The sequence below is a fragment of the Mycteria americana genome, chromosome 9 (assembly GCF_035582795.1).
Source record: "Mycteria americana isolate JAX WOST 10 ecotype Jacksonville Zoo and Gardens chromosome 9, USCA_MyAme_1.0, whole genome shotgun sequence".
NCBI classification, from domain to species: Eukaryota; Metazoa; Chordata; class Aves; order Ciconiiformes; family Ciconiidae; genus Mycteria; species Mycteria americana.
The window spans coordinates 20,054,821-20,075,692 of record NC_134373.1 but is presented as its reverse complement, the minus strand read 5'-3'; the positions used below and the strand labels follow the sequence as shown (position 1 = coordinate 20,075,692).

The 20,872-nt window shown below is 45.0% G+C and overlaps 1 long non-coding RNA gene across 1 annotated transcript; it reads left to right on the top strand.

Annotated features, from left to right (window-relative positions):
* Window positions 1-34: 34 nt before the first annotated feature.
* Window positions 35-19,997, top strand: LOC142414497 (uncharacterized). The gene is made up of 3 exons (XR_012777097.1): window positions 35-2,441; window positions 18,434-18,566; window positions 19,077-19,997. It is a non-coding gene; the product is annotated as an uncharacterized LOC142414497 (long non-coding RNA).
* Window positions 19,998-20,872: the final 875 nt, after the last annotated feature.

The following is a 20,872-nucleotide window of genomic DNA, read 5'->3' as shown; positions in this document are numbered from 1 at the left end:
ACCGCCGCCCGCCCGCCCGCCTGCCAGCCCGGAACTCCCGCCTACGCTCGCGCGCGCGCGCTCATTGGCTGCGCCTCGCCGCCGCCGCCGCTCGCACTGGCCGCCCGGCCTGCCAGTCACCCGCCAGGGGCGGGGGGGGCGCCCCATGCCGAGGCGGCTTCCTGTTTGCCAGGGCTTGTGCGAGGAACAATGAGGGGGACCCGCCGAGAGCCCGCGGCCTGCTGCGGCCCGGGCCCGCGCGGCCCCCGCGCCGCGGGGAGGCGACCCCGCCGCCGCGCTCCTGCGCCGGGCCGCCGCGGCCCGCGGGGCCTGCCCGCCCGCCCGCGCCGCAGGGGTCAGCGCAGAGGCACAGCTGCGCGGCGGCGCTCTCCCGCGTGCCCCCCCACCCGTCCCCCCGCCGCGCAGGCGGCGCGGTGCGCGTGTGCCCGGGAGGCGCCGGGCTGGGGCCGCGCTCGCTGGAAACCTCCTCGGCGGGGGTGTCGCTCACGGCTGGCGACAGCCGCGGCTCCGGGGCGGCGGCCGAGCTGCGCCCTGCCAGCAGCCAGGGCCGCCGCCGCGCTTTGTCCCCGCTGGCGCGATGTCGGCGCGCCGTCCCCAGGGGAGCCGGCCCGCCTGGGCAGGCCCTGCCGGGCGGCGGCCCCGCGCCGCCGCCGGGTGCCGGAGCCCGCGGGACAGGCCGCCCCCTCCTGCGGGACGCGGGATGCGGGTCGGCGCCGGCCTCCGGCCGGCGGCGGCGCGGCCCCGGGAGCCACACCTCAATGGCCGACCGGCGGGCCGTTGCATAAGCTCTCTGGCCGTCGCGGGCGCGCACCTGACTGGCCCGGGCGGGCTAAATCTAAAAAGCTCCTTTGCCTTTTCTGTAAAATAAAACCCATCGGGGATAAGGCCGCGAGTAAGATTTTAACGTGACACGTCCTTCCAACAGGAGTGTCAACGGTAACAACGAGCTCTGCTCTGAGCTGGGGAGCCAAGCCTTAGCACAAACTGGGTATTTATGCCAGCAGATTTTATTTTAGTCATACGAAGGGAAATTAATAAGATCCCAGCGTCAGTTTGCTGCTCTGTCCCTCATGTTATGCAACACAAAGGAAACCGGGAGCTCTCGGATTGCTAAACTAAGGCAGGAAATATGTTTGAAGCGTTATATAAGTATATGATGATACAGAAATGATTATTAGTGGGGCCTGTTTCCCTGCTGCACCGTGTAGCTTGTGAAGGGTTCCCGTAAAGGAGAACAACTTCAGCTTGGCCTTTCCTCACGTCCAAATGCACGTGCAGGATGATAGGACAGTGCGCAGGCTGAGGCAGTGATTTTGACCCTTAGCTTGTAAACTCCCCTGATGAATGAATTTTTCTTAGTTACCTTTCATGTGGTGTTCCAGGGAGTCTGTGAATGAGGCTGAAAAGCATTGCATTGAAGAACTCAAACCTACTTTCCTGTTACAATATCTAATGTAATTATCACTGAGAATTACCTGGGAGATACAGCGAGCATAGCCTCATATGTCCATAGTTGTGCTGAGTATTTGAAGCCACAGGCCAGCCAGCTAAACCCATGGAGAAGTTAGTAACTAGGAAGCCCAGAAACACAGTCAGGATTTTCAACAGCCTCTCTGAGCAGAGAATACAGTGCTTTTTAATCAGTCCAGCACTACGACCTTGCAGTAACTGCCCAGGCTTAGCCTAGAAACTATTACAGAACAGGAAAAAATGCACTGAGAAAATGTGAATTTAATATCAGGAAGTTACGATGGAGGAAGACTGCAGTATCTTCCCTGTCAGTGGAAGATTGCTCTTACTGTGTGATGTGTAGTCTTATTTGAAGACCATTTACTTTTGCTGGTATGTTGAGAGTGCCTTCAGGTGACTTTTAATAGTAAGGTGTAAATTAATCCCAAAGCTGTTTGTCACAATTCATTTTTTCCAGGGTAGTAAAAAAACCAAACCCCACTTCTGTTTTTAAAATGTCTATATTTGTTTACATAGTCTCTTGTGATTCTACTTTAGAATCAGTTGTTAGCAAGTTAAATAACATATCAATAGAAGAGAGGAAGCTTTTTTTGCAATTTGTTTTATTGTAATAACAGAAGACTCTGAGAAGCAAAAGTTTTAGCCAGGAACAGAAGTCACATTTATTTTGACATGGTAATATAATGTCAGAAATAATTTTTAGCCAGTAAAAGCTAGAATACGCAGTCTCTAAAAATGAGTCAGTATATATACATAAGCAAATTTTAGATGAAAAATGAAAATGTAAGATTACATGATCCACAAGACTACTATCTAAAAAGAAGTATTCTACAGCTGGTATAAAATCTGCAATTTGTTTTGCAATATCAGAAGTTGGTGGTGCAATGGATGATAGCCTGTCATCCTGGAACTATTACGGATGACTTCGGACTTCGGATAACCTAGGAAGTGGTCCATTTAAAGATCGATCTGTAAGAGAAATAATTCCTGTTCCTATGCTGGGAAGGTGGGAATGATATTAAAAAATTGGCCCTTGCTAATTAGCAGGGTATTGCCAAACTTTATCAATGGCATTTTGCTTTAGGGACATTATGTTGTTTAGGGCTTAAACTAAATACGAACGTTGGTCTTTCTTCTACAATTGGATGTATGTTGAGAGCTCTACGACTTCAGTGAGATGTTGTCAATAGAATAGTTTCCTGTACGGATCTGATTGCAGGCTTGGGACAACTGCAACGCTTTAGGACAGAATGATTTGAAATATCAATAATGGGATTGTTTTTATATGTTAAGGAGTTTTTCAGTGCAATAAAACTGGGATGTAAATAGGCTTCACAATACTAGTTGAGGACCAACTTTTTCTAGTCAAGTGCCTAAAATTAGGGGGTCACCGTGATGATAATATTACATTCAGATAAAAAAGAAGCAAAACATAATAGAGTATGAATAGACTATTAATAAGATAAATTACAAGAAAGTTGCAAAAAGGTATGCTATTATGAAAAAGGGGTGTAAAGAAGAGACTCAGTCAGAAATGTTGCATAGAAACTGATTGATAATAAAAATAAAGTGTTTTTATTTACCACTTCCCAGTGGAGATTAAGAACACATGAGAAACAAAACAAATTCAAGGAAAAAAGGAAATGAGAAAAGACATTATGTGCAGCTTTTTGCTTATCAATATACTAGCATCAAGATGTTCACTAGAAAAATCCTGGATATATCGCGGAGATCATTGTATCCACACTGGATAGAAGTTCTGTTAGGTGGTGGTCTTTCTGCTGAGTTAGCAGTGTGCTGGTATCCCTACAGAGATTGCGCTCCATGCCCAATTAGAGGAGCCATTGTTTCCTCTTTCTTGAGATTACCCACCAGATGTACTGTATCAGTGTGTGATCTGAATAAACTAACCATGACCAGTTTATTATTAAGAGCCTTGCCTCCTGCTTCTAGGCTGCTTGTGGTAAACTGCAGGTCCTGGGATGAATTCTCAGTTCATTTGCTGAAAATGGTGTGTTGTAATTTGAGCTATGAAGGTACAGAGAAAGCAACACTGGTCTATATATAATGAGAATACCTCCAACCAGACACCAAGACGCAGCTATTTCAGAACTGAGATGCAGCCTTTGAGGTAAGTAGCAGTAGAGTTCAGGAGAGGAAGAGATGCCTTACCAGCTTCTGATGAAACTTCAGGGAAGGTTTTGAAAGATCAAATAAGATGCAAATTGGAAAGAACGCTAAAACTAACGTCTACCCGGTAGTTCAGTTGTAAGCTCAATGCTGCATTTGGCCACTATAACATATCTCATTGGTTTAAGTCTTGGAGGTCAGTCTCTGTGAGGATATCAGTTCAGTACAAGTTCAGAAGGAAGTTCTCCACCTAACACAACTTCCATCCAGTACAGTGCCAGCTATACTTGGAAATGTCCTTTCTGTCTGTATACTCCTTTGAAATTTCAGAGTTATGACATAATTATTTCTGTCTGTAGTATCCCTTCTATTGGTGACCCTGCATTTATTTAAAGGAAGGTGTTATTTAAGGGTCGTTGGTATGTGGTCCGGTTCAGTTTTCACATCCGTGTTACTCCCTTCCTCTGTAAAGTGGTGGTTTTGCCATGCTGAAGCCTAGAATGCAACTGGACAAGACGGGCAGGAACGCGTTCTGCTGTGGTGTGTTCTGTAGCACTGGGAAAACTCAGACTGGGGTCGCTTTAGTTTGAAAGGCTGGGATTAAAATGGCATTGAAGAATCAGTAGAGATTTGATTCAACAACCCGCCTTAAAATGCAGCATTTACTGAAGGGACAACAAGCAGAATTATCTGTAAGTCTCATGCCTGAAAAAGTAACTAGGGCAACAAAACAACAATTCAGAGGAGGTATCCTTTTGAATTTGAGGTACTTTCTTTTACTTTAGTCATCTGTTTAAAATTTCAGTAGAATCTGGAGGGCCATATGTTTTGGTTTCTAAGTGCCAAACATTTACTTGGTACTACAAAAACCAAGATAATTAAAAGGTTCTGAATCAGACCTATTAAACTTACTAGAATTCAACTTCATTCTGAATTTCAGCCTTCCTTTCAATTTGTTTAAGTCTTAGCAAACAGGAAAAAGAATCTACCTACTAGTCCTAGACATCGCACTCTTAATTTCTGCATCACGTATGGGCTGATTTGCTTAAGAATATTGGGAGATGTTCACAGAGGGCCGCAGGAAGGACTGACAGGTTGACTTTTGAGGTTTCTTGAGTCAGCATGTAGTAGTTGGAGATCGTTGCATGACTTGAGTCCATCCCCTTAGAAATCAACAGAGAAATGATTCTTTGCCTGGCATAAAATCAGCAAGGAAGAAGCAGTGGTCAGAGAAAAGTGTTGGCTGGGATTGTGTCGTCATCTCCCAGAAAGCACCTCCCTATCCTGAGATGAGTGGCTCTGAGAGCACAAATTTTGCAAGGTGGGAGCAGGTTTGAGCAGTAGGTGTGGTTTGACCAGAAGAAGCTGAGCCAACCTAATAGCTTATTGACCTCGCCATAATTTAATCAACTTACACACCTGCCAGAAAACAAACCCTGCAAAAAATACTGCTCCCCACATTGCAAGCTAAATTGAGTCAGACTAGACACAGTGGGGGACAGGGCTCCATGGGTGGGAGCAGATGAGGAGAGGTAGGACTCCCTTCAGCAGCAGCAAGTAGATTAATTCAGGGTGTCAAGCTTGCTAGACTGGACAGCAACTTGCTTTTGGCTATGTTTGTGTAAAGTGCCTGTCAGTAGCCCGGGATTTCTAGCCTCTAGAGGAGCACAAACAGTACTCCAGAGCATCTAAAATATCAAGGCATTTGTATAGTCCACTGCACAAGTGTGATGGTATCCAAGTGTAACCATATAAAAGACATCATATTTATTAAAAGTGAAATTGGATTTTAGAAGAGCAATTTTTCTGTTTTACACGGGAAAGCAATTCTAAAAATACTAGTTTCTGCCTGAAACAACTCCTTTAAAGAGAGGTCAAAGAGAAATCTGTGGTACCTGGATCCAGCTGTTAGCAGGGGAGACATTTGATTCCACTGATCTCACATCCAGTGGAAGCTGTTGACGGGGTAAAGAAAGACCTAGCAAACTGATGGACAGCACAACATTCGCAGCAGGAACACGCCAGCTCCAGACACGTTCTGCACTTGAGTGGAGGTCTGAGACACGCAACCTAGCCACAGTAAGAGGAAGAACCTGTGAATAAGTACCCTAACTACCCAGTCTGCGCACAAATCTAAAGGCTGTGACTCTTCAACACAGATGACAGATCTTCAAAGAATGGGGCCAACAGAAAGTCTGTGCAAGCTCTACCTGTGCCAGTGTGTGAGGACAGTCCTCTGGAACATTGTTTCTGGCCTAGTCATTGTATTTATGAGGTTTTTTAAGCAATTAGGACAAAATAAGTCATGTTCCCTTTTAGTCAGAAATTCTTCCTCGTTTGTTACAGCTGCAACTCTCCTTGGGTGATATATATTTGTATATTTTGCAAATTGTCAGATTCCTTGGAGACTTCTAATATTTGACTGGTAAACAGGCTCTGTCCTTAATAACATGTTAGAGAAAACTAATTCTGCTGTTTTTTCTTTCTTGTGTTAAACTATGTGACTGAGACAGGAGAATTCCAATGTACTTGCACGAGGTTTTTTTCCCCATTAATTGTATTGTCTTGTTTTTAGTTGTGTATACAAATAAATAAGAAGTATATTAGTTATGTCTTCTCTGTAAAATTTGGGTGGTTTTTATTCAATTGGCAGCTTATTCCATCTAAGTAAGAACTCTTTTCATTAACAAAATTTGTTTCTTACAAAGAGGAAACAAATTCATCTAATCTGTCTCCCATTTGGAGAAAGGTGGCAGAAAAAAGCAGATAGGTACATAGCTGAAAACTTGCCCCTTAGCAGGTAAATCACTGCAGACAACTTCTTCATTTCACCTCGTTTAAATGAGAAATACATACCTCTTTTTTCAGGCTTCCTACAAGGTACTGCCTTTGGGTCCCATCATGATCTTGTTTGTTTATGCTTAATTCCTACCTGTCAAGGTCACCACAACAGATACAATTTAATTATAGAAATAATTGAAAAAAAATCAGATCCTTTAGGTAAGGTTAGAAAAATTGTTCAGAGGGAGAAGTCCATAACCATGACTTGCAGAATCAGTAATATGGCATCGAAGGATTCTTCACCACAGTCATTCGCAAAATTGGAATGGAAATAAATAAATAGCTACATAGATAAATTCACCTGAAAAAAAAAAAATGTGTGTTGTTATGTACGTCTTGTCTAGCGTAATTCTGTCTTTCTCCCAGTTTGGCATTTTTCTTTCAGTAGTACTGATAGAAAAGTAGGCCATTGTGGAAATGAAAGAGACTGGCAGATTATATACATGCACATATGTTTACTGAAAAATTGAAAACTTAATAGCAGGAGTTATATCCTCTGAAAGGAAATACTTTTAGAGGGGTGAAGTGACATTTTTTAGGAATCTCAGTCTGAATTCCCGTTCCCAGAGCAAGAGCAAACAGGACTCTGAGGCTCCTTCTAGGAGAAGGAAGTCTGGGGCTACAGTCCAAATCACATCCCGTGCTCTCTCTGGCAAGTCTCAGGGTTGTTGGTGAGCAGCCCCAATTCCAGCAGCCTAATGGCCAGAGGGTTAAAGTGGTCTGAACAGTGAGGGGTCAAGTGAGTGTCCATGCTTGTATGTAAAGGAGATTCATAAACGTGGATAACAGCTCTAAGCTCTCACATATCTTTAGGCAAGGGAGGGGGTTTTTTGTTTCTTTAAAAAAAAAACCACAACAATCCTTGACAGGGTCTTTGAAAGAGGAGTTGTGGGCAGCGACTTCCCGAAGAGGGCTGGGAGCCATGTATGGCAGGAGAACCTTCCCTGGGAGGTGTCTGATGCAGGAACGACCTGACCTCGAAGCAGTTCTCAGCATTTTGCTTTAGCTGGCACTAGGGGACTGCACACAGCCCAGGCCATCTCTAGGCTGGCTTGGGTGCCCCCCGAGATGCCTGATCTGCTCTTACTTCCCTGTGAGGAACCCCAGTTGTTGAACAGAGTTCTGGCATGTCCACGGTGGCATATAAAGCCTTTGTGTTTTTTTCCTGGAAGCATCATTTCATTAAAGTAGACATAAGCATTAAGAGCAACAGAACAAATTAGTTTTGTGCCTTTCTACTTAGTAACTTTGAAAGAGGAGGTGGAAAGTTCTAGGGTTCATTTCGGGTTTTTCTGTGTCTACGTTGCAGAGAAGTCAAAATTTAAAATTTGGACAAGACCATGGTAACATATATGTTCGCCTTAACCTTCCTGCAATCCCACAGACAAGTGGAATTGCATCACAAATACAAAGGAAGAGAAAGCCGAGTGAGATTTGAAATTCTAGTTCTGGTCATAGAAAAAACTGTTTTAAGGGAAAAAAAGATACTAATTAAAATTTATCTAAGAAATGCCTCAGTAAAAAAATCATCAATCTATTTCAGCTTAAGTCTGAAAGAGGCACAGTTGAGGCTTGAAAATGACAATAATTAACACACGGATGATGCTGACATAAAACACCAATCGACATTTTTTAACTGCTAATCAAGCTCTGGCTTCTATAGACACCTTTAAAAAAATGCACATCTTCATCACCTTTTTTGTAGCTCACTAGCAATCACATAGTTCACACTACTTCTCAGACCATGTTGCAGATCACTCTTGGTCCTTTTGACCTGTTTTCATTTCAGAATTACTGCACTGCCTTCCCAATCTAACGACATTTGCAAACGTCTGCACTTGCTGCAGGTGCCCTTCCTATTTCTAAAAATTAATTAACAAAAGTTAATTATTTTTAACGTATTGTTTCTCTCATGTCAATTAATATCGGAATTATTGAAGTGGATCATTGCTATTCGTTTGTTTTCACAAAGTTGGAAAACTCAGAAACTCCACTATCATCTTAATTACTTACAAATGAAGGGTAAAATGCCTTCCTTTCTGTGGCAAAACTCCAAAAGATGTAATGGAGACAGGATCTCAGCGACAAGCCTACGTTCCCTACACATTCCTCCAGTCTCAGCAGGACCACTCGGGCACTGGAGGCAAAGCCTGCGTGCCGTGCATAAGCACGAGTATGCAGTTCCGGGACAAGGATCCCACTACATCTTTTACTTTACAGCAGTAGTGCCAGATTTTCAGCAACACATGTTACGTTTAAACAGAGTGGTAACTGATATTCTGTCTGCTGCGTAGAAAAAAAAAAATTAGTTCATCCTCCTTTTCCTCTCCCAAAGAAACAGTATTACAATGCTTTTTTTCCCTAGCCTGGATTCCTACAGAAATTAAAAGGTTTTCGAGATCATTATCTCTTCATATGTATAATAAATCTCTGTGTGTGTGCGTGCATGTGTGCACACATATGTGCCTGTACATACTTGCATGTTGTGCAAGAGAAAGAGAGGGAACAAGAACAAACAGTAGCCAATTTTAACCACATCTGACAGAGCAATAAAAGGCTAAAAATGTTACATTCCTATACATTTCATGAAAACAGGCTGCTAAGTAAAAGAAGAGAGACCCACTGCAGCTTGAGTTAAACCCTTATTAAACACCAGGAAAGCTGCAAAGATGAAAGATGTTATGAATACCCCACCCACAGGAAAAGCTGCAGTCGGAGCTTCCACCTATGTGGACCTAGGAGAATCCAAACGAGAGATCGCCCAAGGATAAACCAGCCCCATCAGAACCGTAGCTCACAGGACTACTGGTTTGTGCTGGATTTCTATTCCATTGCTGTCCAGCTCTGAAGATGACATACTCAATGTCTGCCCTTTGACTCTGGGGAAGAAAAGTTTGTTGGTTTTTTTTTCATACAGACCTGATGAGCTGAAACCCAAGATGAAAGGAAGGACCAGAATGTGTTCTCAAAGACCCCATGGGCTATTCTCACCAGAGTCTCAGTGATCTGCATGCAGCATACTAGACAAAGAGAAAACAGCATCTGCAGGTTCTCGAACCCTGGAGACTGGAGAAAAACTTCATGCCCTGGCAGCCAGGACTTTGGTCTTGTTTAAGTTAGCAAGAGCTGGTGCTGTTAAAAAGCCTTTCATCCTACTTTCTAACCTGTCACATCACTGATGTCCAAGGGCCTAACCACTCTCAGAAGTTTGGTGAGGGATACACATCTTAGGCCTATCGGCTTTCCTGATTTTTCTCTAACGGAGGTGTGGTATCCATGCAGAAGAGGCAGCTGGAGGAAGGGGTGAGTCAGGCTTCTCGGCACTGTTGTCCCTTGCTGGTGCAGTGCGGGCCCTCGGCTCTGCTGCTCTGCGGAAGACACGCGTGCCAGTGCCGCATGTCTTTGGCATCTCGCTTGGATGCTGAAGGAAAACTGAAAGCGAGAGGGTCCAAACCAGGTGCTGCATAGTGTACCAATAAACACACCGTCTTCACGACACTTACCAACTGTAGTGCTTGTCTCGGTCACTTTTCCTTCCCATTCATAGCTGAGGTGCGTTTGACAAGGTTTGTTTACTTCACCCCAGAGTTGCACATTCATCACCTATCGGTCACACATCTGGGGACAAACCCTGGTACTCCAACATTTGCAATCCCCTCTGGATGACTGCCTGCCTTTTTATGTCCTAGTCACAGTAACTCCTCTTTCATCTATACCTCTCTTCTGCACCGTACGCTTCAGACCCTCCTTTGCTAGGCACGTTCACGTCTCTCAAAATATCATCCAGGAACTTTTTATTCTTCTTCATGTTGTCTAGCAAGGAAACTTGGCTCCCAAGCTCAGCGATCTTGCTCGTAGGTGCTGAGGCAATCAATGCACCTAGGCTGCCTTGGATGCCTGTAGCCGTATCTAGCGGTGCTCTGATTCACAGTCCTTCATACCCCACACAAAGGAAGGAGAGATAATGAAAGAATTCAGCAGCCAAATCCTGCTAGTCCCCTCTTCTTCCCAAAAAGGTTAACTCCAAGAAAAACAGAAGTGCCCATTCTTGTCACGGGCTGACAAAGGGATGTGTGTGGCATTATTATTATTCTTGCTGCTACACGTGTGTGAGCTTAGCCTGAGATATTTTTAATGAACTTTTTTTTTTTTTAATCTTTTGTTGCTAAGAGAATAATAATAACCTGGCACAACAATAAGAATCTCCAAGGCTTGGAGCAATAAAATCAAGTTACAGTCTTCTAAACTAGCTACATTTTGGAATTTTATGGGAAAATAAATATCCATTCTTTTCAGTACATTATACTTGTCAGTTCCTGTTTTTCCTGCACTAATCTAAAATAAATTAGACAAGTAGCCTTCTTTTTGTGCTCTGTCATTCATTACTTAAGGATATAGGGAGGAAGTTAGAACAGCATGTTTGTCAAATAAGTATTAAGACGTAAGTATTAAGATATAAGACATAAGTACTTAATAAGTATTAAGTATAAGAATAAATATTTAACAAATTGACTTTCATTTTAACAGTATAAGGGAACAGTATCATAAAACCTTAGAAATTTGGCAGTACTCTTACCTTTTTTTATGTGACACTCAAGTTAGTCATTGGAGCCATTTTATTTCCTGGATGAATGATAATTCTTGTAGTAGGATAATTCAACATAAACATCTGCAATAAAACAGGTCATTTAAATCTGGACGTTAATTCTAGGCCAGAGGGAGAAAAATCTGCCTTATTCTTATTTACTGTTCCCTAAGGAGTCAAGACCTCAGGGCAGTACGACTTTGCACGGGCTAGAAGTTAAACACGCGCTTGATTTTGGAGTTTCTGGGGCCCAGACACTCACAGTTCCGTAATTCACAATAATGCTCCTAGTTGGAAGGGCTGTAGTCAGAAAATGTTTCCTTATTCCAATGATTTTCAGGCAATGAAGGAGGCAGGCTGGGAAGCAGGTTTCTAAGGCCACAGAAAAAAAAACAGTTTTAGGGGTTTCCAAATGATCCGTGAAACTTTGTACTCTGCCTCTGGGCTTTCCATGGGGAGAAGCAGCTTCTTTGTGAAAGTCAGCATAAAGAGCCCCAGTTTGATTTCTGTGAAAAGTGTGAGTTAGATATTACTTTTGTCGCATAGAAATCAATAGGAATTAAAGTATGTTAATGATTTCCCACGGGGTCAGAGGCAGCCACTCGCGCATCAAAAACGAGCGGCAGCCAACACGACAGCGAGCTAATGCTCCTTCCTCCCATTTCCTCACCGGTTTGTCTACTATTTGTCCACATTTGATATGCAGGTCATGAGTATGATGATTATAAGCAGAGAAGAGACTTCACAGAGAACATACCCTGCTGTATCCTGAGCAAAAAGGCCTCAACCTGCCCAGTATCTTGTGTTTAGTTCAACTCCCCGTTCCAGTCTGTACTAGACTGTTTGGGATGTATCAGAGTCTGAGAACTCCCAACTAGTGACTATGTGAAGTATTTTTATTGCTGCAGCTAATCTACAAAGACAAATATTTCCTTGTTTACACTGTGAGAAACAAGATATCCCTATCTCCCGATATAAAACATTTGCTCTTTGTTGGATACCAACACTGTTCAGCTCCAAAACTGTTTGAAATCCTTGCTTGTTGCTTATCTAATTCAGTGGTGCCCATTATAGAACTCAGAGAACTCCCTCTGATACTGCTCTGCCTCCCTGTCTGAGGACTTGGTCCCTTGAGGATGTTCTCCTCATAAAATCTCTGTTGATCATGGAAGAGAATATTCCCATTTCACAGACATAAATGAGATGTGCAGGAGTATTGAGAGCCTTGCCAGAGGTCACGGCAGAACCAAGAACTGAACTCCCATTTTTTGGATCTCAATCCATCCTCCCTTTCACCATCTTCCCACCTCAAAGAAGAAAAATGGAACAACATTCTTCCTTGTCCTCTGTTTTGAGTAAGAGCCTAATTATTTGGCTACTGCTCCATTCTGTTCTTTGGAAAATGTTTTTCCTTCCTGTTGTAGATTTTCCACGCGCACACGCCTTCACAGTTTGCAAATTGCTGCCACACGGCATCAGTTAACGTCCTGGGAAGCAGCAGGCCAGCCACGGATGCAGCTCCCAAGCAGCACCAGCCCAGGTTGTGCCTGCACCACACAGCTGGGGTTATGCAGAAGGAAAACAACTCAGGGTGTTAATGGTGGGAGCGGCTCTGAATTCCTCAGCAGCTCGGTGTCCTCTTGGGCACTTCAGCGTCCGAGCGAGGAATCCTGCAAAGCCCACCCAGACCCTGCCGCCGCCTGGTCCATGCTCTCCGGTTTGGACCGTTTCACGCACGCTTGTGCGTAGGAAGCGTATCATTACAGCCCCTGGGCGGTATAGCCAACTTCAGCTTTGCAGCCTGGATGTTAATAGAAGCCATTCCCAACATTTTGTCAATTAGTGCTATTGCCAAGATACTGGCTGGAGATTATTTAGATCTGGTTTTCCACCTTTTTTTTTTTTTTTTTTTTTCTTTTAGGTTGTGCTGTACTTCAAAACAAAACAAATTTTTCCAAGTCCACCTGTGCAGTATTAGTACCTGTTTCCTTGTGGGACAGTGCTCTTCTCTCAATCATCTCTGTATGGTTTTCAAGCCTTGCCACCCGCCCATCTAAGTTGTTAATTCTCTCTGACGTTTCCCTGTATCTTTCTTCCAGAGAAGAAAGGGGCCATTGAAGAATATCGTGCAGAGTCTCAAGCAGTTCCCGAATTGATCCCTCAAGGCTCAGGCTGGTGAGAGGGCAGCACGGCTCAGAGGCAGAGCCCGGCAGAATGCGTTGAGGAACCTTTGAGCCAGCAGCATGCTGCTTGAAAAGCCTTTCTCCTTCAGACACGTTCGTGCCTCGCATCATTACCAAATATAGAATGTATTCTTTAAAAGATACTACTTTCCCCACATGAGGTACCTAAAACTGTTGGAAAAAGCAAAAGCTGAAAAATACAATGATACCCCTTGCCATATATGAGATTAAATCAAAATGCCCCCACAGCCTGACCTGGTGGCCATACGAACCTTCACTTTACTTGCCCGGGAAGGCGTACGAGAGACAACCAGGCTCCTCAGGGGCACGGAGGTATTCACACACGCACACGGCCGCGGGCTGGGCTCCTTGCGCGCCGCCGGCTATGTGACGGACCCACGCTGGCACGCCTGCGGTCAAGCAGCCTGTTCGCATATAGGAAGGGGCATTCAGCAGGATCATTGTTAATAACAGGAAGATATCAAAAGTAGCCAAAACAAAGGCGTAACATTCCCTTGTCTAGACGTGCTGTGGGCCTCACAGTTGCCGCTCTCGCTGTCGTCATATCTGGCCGTCACAGAAATGGTCTGTCCCAACATTTTGCCTCTCTCACGTAGAAAGGAGCACTGCCGGCTCCCCTCCCTCCAGGGCTCCAAAGCCAGCACCCAGTGCCCCTTGGCCCCTTGCCTTTCTGGCCCCTTGCCTTTCTGGCCCCTTGCCCTCAGGCTGCTCTCGCAGCGCCGAGCGGTGCGGGGCGGTGGGTAAGGCAGTGGTGCACGCCTTAGGCCCGCGCACTCCAAGAAGCCCGGAAAGAGCCCGGAGTGGCAGATTTGGTTTTATGTTTGAAGTGAAATCATGATATAAAAAACCAATTTGCATGGTTTACATGGCATATCCTTCCATCAGGAAGGGTAGTTCCCAGGAGAAGGTTAAGGATGAGTAGGAGAAGGATAAAGTCCTTCCTCCTGCTACTTTTTAACCCCCTTCTTGCTGTGTAAGTTTCCTTTTTCCATTCCAGGAAGCAGGCTCGCATTTTAGTGGCAGTTCTTGATCTAAAAACATTCTAGGTTATTTCACACAAAGAAGAAAAAAACGTTTCTGATTCAGTGCTTACACCGGATAGTTGTTTTAGTCCCAAAAACTGTCAAAAAAGGAGGGATAACTCTCCCTCCCTTTGTTTCTTTTCCACTTTTACCCAGTCTCTGGTCTGCTTCCCCTGAGGCTGATCTCGTCTCCGTGTTTTTCTCCCGTATCTTGCGAGATTACTCACTCCATCCATCGCCTGTGCATTTGACACACGTTTATTTTCCACAGGCATTTGCTTCCACGCTGAAGTCCCGAGGGAGCCCTGTTACGCCGCACAAACCAGCTGTGTATCAGGTGCCCGAAGCTGCGGTCACCTACCTTGTGTGCCGGCCCTGCTTAGCCTTCTCTCTTTTCAGGTGTCCTCGATGCCCCTCCCTACTCTTCAGGTAGGGATACAGCTTCCCCCTCTCCTAGCTCGTCTTCCAATTTGCGGAGTCTCCTCCAGGAGAGGAGCCAGGTGGTTTGGGCTGATCCAGGCTTCGCTGTGGGGGCCCAAGCCCTTCAGAGCTGCAGTCCCGGCAGGGCTCCCTTGCTCCTTCCCGCCAGCGCTGCCCTGAATCACGTGAAGGCACACCATTGCCCAGGAACAGCCACCCTTGAACAAATACTCTCTGCTGTTGCAACGCAAGAAGCGAAAAGCAAGATCGCAAATACCGCTGCAATAAGGTATTCTGTATTTTGATGTACATTTGCTTGAGCATTCAGAGATCCCAGCTCATCTCAACAGCTCTGACTTGCAGACAACATTTGCCTTGGTGTTTCTTTCCCTCGCGTGTAAAGGCTAACCATATATAAGCCACTATTCAGGCCAAAACCGAAGGCTACACAAGCAAATGGACTGTTCATCTGCTGTGTAATGTTTAACCGCAGCATGAATTGAGCCCTAAGAAAATGGCAGCTGTTCACTGGGAGTAGCACACTGCAAAATACATTAGGAGAGTCATCATAACAAGATGCAACGTATATACCAGAGAAGCCCTGCGTTGTGTGCGTCTGTTGCAAAATAGCACTTAAATGCTGCAGTGCTAGGTGGTTATGCTGCTTGGTTGAATGAAGGAAAAAAATGGAGGGGAGGAGGGAAGGCAAACTGTCACCAGTCCTCGGGCTGGAGCCCTGACAGTCTGCCCGCTCTCTTGCTCTGCCTGAGCGCCTGAACACTATCACGCTTGCGCTTCTGAGACACGAATACAGGTACATCCCTTAGATGCTGGCCAGCTGACCACTTCCGCCTTGCAACGTTTTGCGTATTCATTTTGGTATCCTTTTATGATAAGGCTGATAAATACAATCTGGACATTGAGGAAGCGGGAAGACCCAGTGTTCTTCCACACTGACACTACGTTTCTAGAAGGTAAATCTAGTTAAAGCAAGTCTTCCCCCCCTGCAGGAACTTAAAATAAACCCCACACACTGCTGGTTTACATCTTGGATCCACCAGCTTTACACATGGAGCACAGCGTGCCTCCCATGGAATTTGGCTGAGGGCTCTTTTCCCCTCGCTGCCCGTGGGACCCCGGGGGGTGCAGTGTGCGTCTGTTACAGCTGCAGGACAACAGCTGGGGGTCAAGAAAATCAGAGGCAGAAGGGGCATCAAAACTATTTTCTGACTCATCACAAGAATCAACAGAGAAAAAAAAAAATCTTTAAAACCCTCTCAAGTTGTTTTAATATTAAACACTAAAAGTTATACAGATGTGATACTTAGAAGTCGCTCCCAAATAAACAAGAACTTTGCAAGCAGCTATTAGAATACTACACAATTTGTAGTAACGCTATTAAACCCTCCCAAAATATTTACAGTCTTCCCTTCTAACCCAGGGGTGTGCCAAAATGCAAAAAATAATTCTGGTAACAAGACGACTTACAGTCAAAATGGTCTTGCAACATTTCCCAAGCTGTGAATAGTGGAAATGCATTGGGATCCTGCTTATTCACACACCATTTGAGCAGCAAACATCACGTTTAAAAATCGGGTCTCGCCACGGGAGAGACGCTCTACAGCTCCTTCTGGCCATCCGGCAGCGGGCATCTCCCAGCTTGGTCTCAAAGAACTTAAAAGAAGTGAATGAAACAATACGTCACACTATCTAGACTCTTATTAATGAGCTGTTTCTAGCTAATGACTGTTCCTAGCTGCAATGAGTTGGAAGTCTCTGAACATGAACTGATACTAGTCTTCTCAGCTACAGTGGTGCAAAGAAAACCAGTATCTGCTCAAAGGTGAGAGAGGATTTAATGCTGCTTGCAGTGCTAACAGATGAGCAGAAGATATAATTAATCTATTTCACTGTTACAGTCAGACCAAGTTTGGGCTTTGGGGGGAAGCCTACACAGGTCTTTCCTTTTCAATGCAAGACAAGGATCCAAGTATCTCCTAAGTGAACTGTGTCTTCTGGTGGTGCTTGCTTAACTGCTGTACTGGATTAGCCACTAGGGACTGCAAAAGACTGGTCCAGCCCAGTCGAGCAGGCAATGGCAGGACTACCAGAGTCATATCCAGCTGGCCCTGCAGGGAAGGGCACCTCAACGGGGCTGTGCCGTAGCCAGCGTCGCGGTAAGCTGGACCAACAGTGGATCATCCTGCGATGTCTCATGGTTTCTTATATCCCACCCCAAAGTTCTTGCTTCACTTTCCTGACCTACGATACCTTCTTTCTGTTCCCTTCATCCCTAGCTATGCTTGGTATTTATAGAAGTTTTACTTCTTTTTTCTTCAGCTTTGTTTATTGTGTTTTCTTGTTGTTCTCAGTATTTCCACCCGAAGCTACATGCTTTGTTCTCTCCTTTCAACACGCACATTTGGAACAAGCAGCACAACTGTGTGAGCCCTGTACTTGTCCCTGCGCAACCAAGGAGAAGAGGGGCGTAGCGTAGAAATGAGAAAAAGAAGTAGGGAGAGAGGCTGACTTCCTTGCAGCCGCCGTGCTACCTCTGAGCAAGGCTGGTCCTCCCACGTGAGCCTAGAGCCACCAACCCACTTCATACCAACAGCAATGACTTTAGCAACCCGAATGTCACAAGGCTTTGCCGCCTCCTGCCTGACATTCAGATAGCGGAGGGCATGTGGGAAAGAACTCACCCATTAAAATAACACCTTCAGCGGATCTTTCCTGGACCTGCTGAAATGCCAACCAGCTGCAGCATTTCCAACTGTTGGGCACAAAAAATACGTGGCTCCCTGGGATGAATCACCTTTGTTCCCAGCTCTTGTTTTTCTGAAGTCTGATGAGTCCTGGTGCCCTTGGCATTGCATCCAGCCCAGGTGGCAGTTCAAGCTGGCTCTCTCCTACTGTGCCATTGCACTGAGACCTGTGGGGAAAGCTCCTGGTGTGACGTCCCAGTTCCTCCACTGTGCTGGTGTGGGGGAATGGGTTGCTGCCTTTGGCCAGTGGCCTCCAAGTGCTCGCTCCTCAGAAACCCCAGGGAGACGAATGGGCCTTGTGAGCTCTTGCATACACCTACCTTGATATGATTGTGGGGTCGTAGACTTCAGGGGCAAAACAGACCAGCTCCTCCCTTCTACCCCTTCAGTCAAAGTAGTCTTAGAAATTCCTTTTAATAACAGCAAACAATCTTTAAGAGGCTGGCGTCTTTCAAATACTGAGCGATATCATGTATTCAGAGAGTCACAGCAAGGTTTTTGTCTTGAAAAAGCTTAATTTCCTGAAGCACATATCAAAATCCCACCCTATGAATCCCTTCTGTGCAACAGAGCTCTCCTTGTTAAAATTCTGCACAAGCATATTTCCTCCCCGCTCCCTCAGGTACCATTCTCTCTATGTACACTACAATAACAACTGCGCCTTTACTAAGATTGAACACAATAACCAGGTCTTTGTAGAGGATAATTAACAGCCAGCAGTGAATCTTAGCGTTTATTCAATGGGCTATGAATGAGTTATGAAAATTCTTTTTTGCTGGAGAGGTAATGGGATATTGTTACGTTTGCATATGCTTTGCCTCTTGCATGATAGCGTATTTATGGTGTTCATAGTTTAAAGTCAGAAATATGTACACAGATATTATGCGTTTGTATTCAGGCAGTTATGTCTCAACATGTTTGCCTCTCCTTCTGTCATTAACGAAATCCCCACTCCATCTGTATCTAATCCAAATTCCTCGTGTCCATTTTGAGCAGGATGAGTAGACCTGAGCCTCTCCAGCTGTTCCTAGAGATGCAAAGGTTCATTTCTGGAATTGAATTTCCACAGTCTTACGTAAACTATCTAGATTAGTGCCCTCACACAGGATACTTCACAGAATACTTGGAGGTAAATACAATGACATTACAGAGTTCTGAAATACGTGGAGCCCCTAAAGTTGTGTGTGCTTTTCATTTCGTGATAGAAAACTGTCATGTTGTTCTTTACTATTGAATAGCTAAGTACGTGTGAAAAGCAGCAGCTCCCACTTGCAGCAGTGTATATATATCTATAGAGTGTATTTGTGTATGTATATATATTATATATATAAAATACAGAAATACCTCTCAACTCTAAGACTAAAAACCAATTGTAGCATAATTTAAATGAGAACATGGTCTTTTTAAAGTAGAAATACTAATGACTATTGGTAAAAAGGCAAAAGGAAGAAAAAATGTCCAGGTACATTAAAAAAAAAGATAAATAAAACAAAGTTTTATTGGGACTATTCCCAAAGCCCACAGTTTCAGTTCTCATCCAAGCTACCAGGAGATGATTAAGAGAAGAGGGGACTCGGGCTGAGGAAACACTCACTTTTGCTGCTGACTCACAAAACACCTTTTCCCCACTTTTTTGCAGCCCAAGAAATGTTGATGTTCCAGAAGCTACTGCAGAAAGTGCCCAGCTCGTACCTGGCTGCGCGTTGCAGGCGCGCTCCTGCATCACCAGGGCATATCGAGACGGGACTGATGAGGTGCAATAGCCGGATCGGGACGTGGCGAGCTTTGTCGCTGCTGTTACTTGGTTTTGCATTGCTAAGCACACACGAAAACTTGGGAACGCTGCCAGAAAAGGAGCCTTTTGAGCTGACCTTGGGCCTGTGAAATGGCTGGAAAAGCAATAACGTGATTGCTGGCATGCCAACGAGTGAGCCAGGCAGCCTGGGCTGGTGTAGGAGTCCTGGCTGTAAATGGGCCACGACAGCGAGTTTCCCGTTGCCGGTCAGGGTTTGCTGAAGCTGGAAACATGGCTGTACGTGGGCATTTCATACCAGCGCTCCTGACAACGGACTTCACACCATTTCTGTAATTGTTACTGAATAGGTGGCTTTTTCTTCTCCACTGCAACCTAAAAATCCCCTTTCAGTCCAGCGAGTCGTTCATGCTGAAGGTGCGTTTCCAAAGCAGTGATCTTAAGAGAGAATGGGGAATAAAAACATTGCAGCGCTCGGCTGCAGCGCAGCAGCCCTCAAAGGTGACCTACAAAGGCAGTCGGTGAGCCCCTGACCTCCCCTGCCCTTTTATCATCTTTTAAAGGAGTCCTGAATTTTTTTTCTTTGAAAACTAGCGGGGACAGATGAGAGGTTCTGCACGATGGTTTGTTTATTTGTTTGTTTTCCTTTCGAAATATAGGTCCTGTCTCTCCCAGAAGGGGTTCTGCCTAACTGGGCACCTAATAAAACCGTAATATTGCTTGAGACGAGGGAGTGAAAGTCTAGAGGGGAAAATGCTTTATTTATTTATTTATTTATTTTTAATCTGACTGTTTAGTATTCCTTCTTCCTAGTTAACGTCTACCAGAGTTCAGTCATCAACTGACATTTTGGAGAAACAAGCTTTTTGTAAAACATCCAAGAGCTGCACTCCTCCTAGCAAAGCCTCTGTACTAAACACGCAGCTGCCAGCCCACAGAACGGCGTTTCAGGCAAGACCAACATTTCGTACTGTGCAATCTTAGGGGTTAAACAAAGCAAAAAAAGGGGATTTGTCTTTTAAGTATCTGTCTGCTGCCTTTTTAACCATCATGCAAAAGAAAACAATAAAAAGAAAATAAGAATTGCTCTGTAAATCACCTGTGGACAGCAGACGTGATGAGTTGGAGATATTTAGTTCATTTGCAGGGATTTCTTCTACGCATCGTAAAACGTGCTCTGTAGTCCTTGGCTAACGTATCCTGTGCCGTGGTATAAATGAGCGTGTAACATTTTGAACTTCTGGCCAGAAGGCCACTCGACAAGTACTGCACTTGAAGTTACTCATTGCAGAGACGAGTTAAAAACGAGTCTGCTTCTGCACAGGTGCAAAAAAGCCACTCTCTGTACGGGAGGGTTCCTTGACGTTAAATTAGGTTCAGGAGATGATGATGGAGATGCAGATAATGAATTTGTAACTGTGGGGAAGCAAAGCATCGTTCTGACCCAGACAGAACCCGAAGCGCCTCGCTGATGTCCTGCCTGGCTCGCAGGAGCAGCGCTGCCCACCCAGCCCTGCGGCCCCGCCGGCTGCGCAGCTCCCTGCCTGGGGCTGCCAGCGCCCCAGCACCTCTCCCGGCTCCGGCAGCCTCATCACGGCGACAAACACGAACGCGGATTACTACACTAAACACGTCAGGCTAAGTCAATAGTTTAATAACCACTATTAAGGCTTTTCCAAATC